Below are 3,628 nucleotides of genomic sequence, written 5' to 3'. Positions count from 1 at the left end.
AACCTGTGAAAAATCAATATGGAAAATTCCTTCATATTAACATAGTAGACTATTTTTACAGGTTTTTCTTAGAGTGTAGCATACTAATAAACTACTAATACCCTGCTTAAAACTAATTGTTCAGAATGTGCTAATAATGTTTTTTTACTAGCTAATAAAAAAAACTTAAATTGCAATTGTTAAAAAATGGGTAAGTGTTCAATAATTTAATGTTGTATTTAAAAATACAGTTATTTATATTTTAATATTATTATATTATGCATTTATATTATTTTACGAACAAATCGAAATTAACATACATAAACTATATTTTTTGCTGAGATTTGATGCAGTGACACGATTTTGCGTCGTGATGACATCATCGCACAATGGCACATTTAGCAACTTTTAGCAACAAATCGACCTTCCTTTAGCAACTTCCCATTAAAATTAGTTGGCAACACTGGCTACTAGTGGTCCTTTACCTCGTGGTGGCGATACTGTTCACTTTTAACTGAAAAGCAACCAAAGAAGAAGCAGCGCGCGGGAAGACTCGTTTCTCAGCAACGACCAACGTGTTCATCTCACTCTCTGCAGGAATGATTAAAACAACGGAGATTTAATCAGTATAATGGAGCTACTGCTAAAAACACCGACGAAAAGAAGACTGGCTACTAGTGGTCCTTTACCTCGTGGTGGCGATACTGTTCACTTTTAACTGAAAAGCAACCAAAGAAGAAGCAGCGCGCGGGAAGACTCGTTTCTCAGCAACGACCAACGTGTTCATCTCTCTCTCTCTGCAGGAATGATTAAAACAAAGGAGATTGAATCAGTATAATGGAGCTACTGCTAAAAACACCGACGAAAAGAAGATGCCGATTAAGGCGAGTTAATCAGGGAGGCGATTTGGCAGGAAAAAAAAGAAAAATATTGAAGTTCATTCATTTCCTTCATGCAACAGTGGGAGGAATTTAAGTGTGAAGGGGGATTTTGAAAGGTAAGCTTTTCTTTAGTGTAGCGAATGTGTTTTACATTATTGTGTTTATGAAGTTAAAAAGACATAAAAGACAATTTATTAAAAAGACACATTTTTAATCAAGAATTTCATTGATCAAAATAGAAAATACGAATTAAAAAAAAAAACAATTATAAACTGCAATTTGCAGCAGATGTTTAAAAACATAATATACGCTTTTATTTCACATATTCAACTGCCCAGCTAAATGAATGAAGGACATTTTACACTGTAACTGTACATGGCTTGCTTTTTTTTGCCGCCTTTACAGTAAGTTACTGGGTGGATTGCGGAAGCGTGCTGCTTTATGCTAGCCAGTAAAAACACAAATGTAACAGACTGAAGAAATGCGTAATTTTTTTTTTTTCAGTTTAGATTTGTGACGGTATATTTGATTGGTTGTATGTAAAGTTATCTCTGATTCGTCAATGAAAAAGTTTTATTTTAGTTAGATTTAGAATAAAACACTGCCATAATACTCTCACTAACTTACTTCTATTATATCTTTGTAGGTTAGAAATAGTAAGAGTAGTATGCTATTAAGTGTTAAGCCTTTCTTTCGCGGTGTGTGTCATTAATGCACGACGAACAGGCTGTCACACAGTCTATGGCTGTCAGGGTTGGGGTTGCCATGTACCATAAGCTAAATAACGCATGCACCTAGAAATGGAAAACGGTGCACATTACCTATCAATGGGGTATGGATCGGGCCTGGTGGAGATAAAAACACAGGAAACTAATGTCAAAATATAATAATAATAATGACACGATGCAGAGTGTAGTTTGACTTTAAGAAAAAAACGCACATGGCAACATAGCTTGACGTCATGACGTAATGTCGGAATAGAACCTTTATGAATTTCAAGTTTGCCGCGAGAAGGCTGCGTGTAGTTTTCGCCAGTGTGAACAAAGTTTGTAACGGATACGTTAACACACTGATGGCTACACCAGATTCCAACATGGGAACCGACTCCAGAGGTGATAAATACTTTATTTTACTTCAGCGTGTTTTTAAACTGATCCGGCGTGTTGCGGCGCGAGCTCTGTTGTGCTCGTTTCCTACCTCGATTAGACTCCGGTTTTGCTGGGATGAAATTAATCAAGTTATCATCCACTATAACGATTTCGGAGTTGATGGTGGAAATTCACACTGTTAAATACCAAATAACATCGAAATATAAGTTATTTGTGGACATTAGCGAACAAACCTCTTGAGTTGGCTGCGGCCAGTACACGACGCTTTTCTGATGGTTTTAGTTTAATAGAAGTGATTATAAGCTATTCTGTGTCTAGTTTATAGTTTGATCCATTTTTAGATAAGTTTAGTACTAAAAAGTGTTCGCTCACGTAGTAATACCGTATCTTATCTGATCTTGTCGCAGGTGGGATATTTGAGTGTCTGTGGAGGCCTCTGAGAAGAGTCTGGAGACTCCTGCGCTGCCGTGAGCCTGGTGTGTATCTAAAAGATTGACAGTATATCAGTAGGAAACACTTGAAGTCCTTAACTAATATTATAAAGCACACTCATTCGTGAGTAGAAAATAGGAATTTATATGAAATATAAATATGTAGTTTAGTACAAAGTGTTACTTATTCTTCATAAACAGTGGCAAAAATAATTTCTCTGTATTTATCAGAAATAAAACTTTCTGTGGAAGAAACCTCACCACATTTTAGTGGCCTTAGCTCTGTCCGTCCGTGGTGAAGATCCTCAAGTTGTTTATCTTCACTGAGGCGAGGTAAGATACAAATTGATTGTCTTTTATTTTCATGCAGAATAGAGTGGGGGAACTGTGACGTAGGGGCGTGCGATATATATCGTCTGCGATAATATTGTACTATAAATTATACTACAATTGGACTATACTGTAAATTGATAAACTGTTCGGCGTGATGACGTTATATGTCTCCGACAGCGCCTTTAGTCCCATTTAGCAACTTGTTAGCAACCGTCTTTTTTAAGAAACGTAAGTTTTAAAAAATCACAAGTGGGGTGTAACTGGTGTGTTTTATGTCGTTGAATAAAACGTGAAGGTATCTTGAGCTTGTGTGAACCACTGACCTTATTTTAGGGGACTTAAACGAACCCCCATTAAATAACCCCATTGATTCTGGGACGATGGAACCGGAAGTGCTAAAATGCTAACTCTCTTCCGGGTTTTTGCCTACAGAGTGACATCATAGTTCCACCACTCTGTTGTGGTAATGTGAATTTATCCGCTAGAACAGTGCTTCTGAAACCTGTACAACCAAAAACTAAGACATAAATCAGAATAATAGTAATAAAAAATAAAAAAATAAAACCTAAACATTGTGCAACTTAACGTTCAAGTTTCAGCCTAACTACAGCTCAGGCATGACATAGGCCTTTACTGTCTTCTTAGAAGGCTTTGTGGCTTTTGTAAGAGGCAAAAATTAGTGGGCAGGAAGCTAACGTGGAACAAAAACAAGAGTCCATACACATAACATTTATTAACACATTTTTCAGCAACATGAATTTAAAGTTATTTGGAGAATAAACCCTATTAAATATCTCTCTGCATACTGGTGTGTGTGTAATCCTTTAAAGGGGTCATATGATGCTGCTAAAAAGAACATTATTTTGTGTATTTGGTGTAATGAAATGTGTTTCAT

General features: G+C 36.3%; 1 long non-coding RNA gene across 1 annotated transcript; it reads left to right on the top strand.

The window, feature by feature from the left end:
- The first annotated feature begins 1,869 nt into the window (after nucleotides 1-1,869).
- LOC107672687 (uncharacterized) lies at nucleotides 1,870-2,445 on the top strand. The gene is made up of 2 exons (XR_001632336.1): nucleotides 1,870-1,972; nucleotides 2,377-2,445. It is a non-coding gene; the product is annotated as an uncharacterized LOC107672687 (long non-coding RNA).
- Nucleotides 2,446-3,628: the final 1,183 nt, after the last annotated feature.

This window comes from Sinocyclocheilus anshuiensis, unplaced genomic scaffold (assembly GCF_001515605.1).
Source record: "Sinocyclocheilus anshuiensis isolate Anshui unplaced genomic scaffold, SAMN03320099.WGS_v1.1 scaffold504, whole genome shotgun sequence".
NCBI lineage: Eukaryota > Metazoa > Chordata > Actinopteri > Cypriniformes > Cyprinidae > Sinocyclocheilus > Sinocyclocheilus anshuiensis.
The sequence above is the reverse complement of the archived record's forward strand: the minus strand, read 5'-3'. Positions and strand labels throughout refer to the sequence as shown.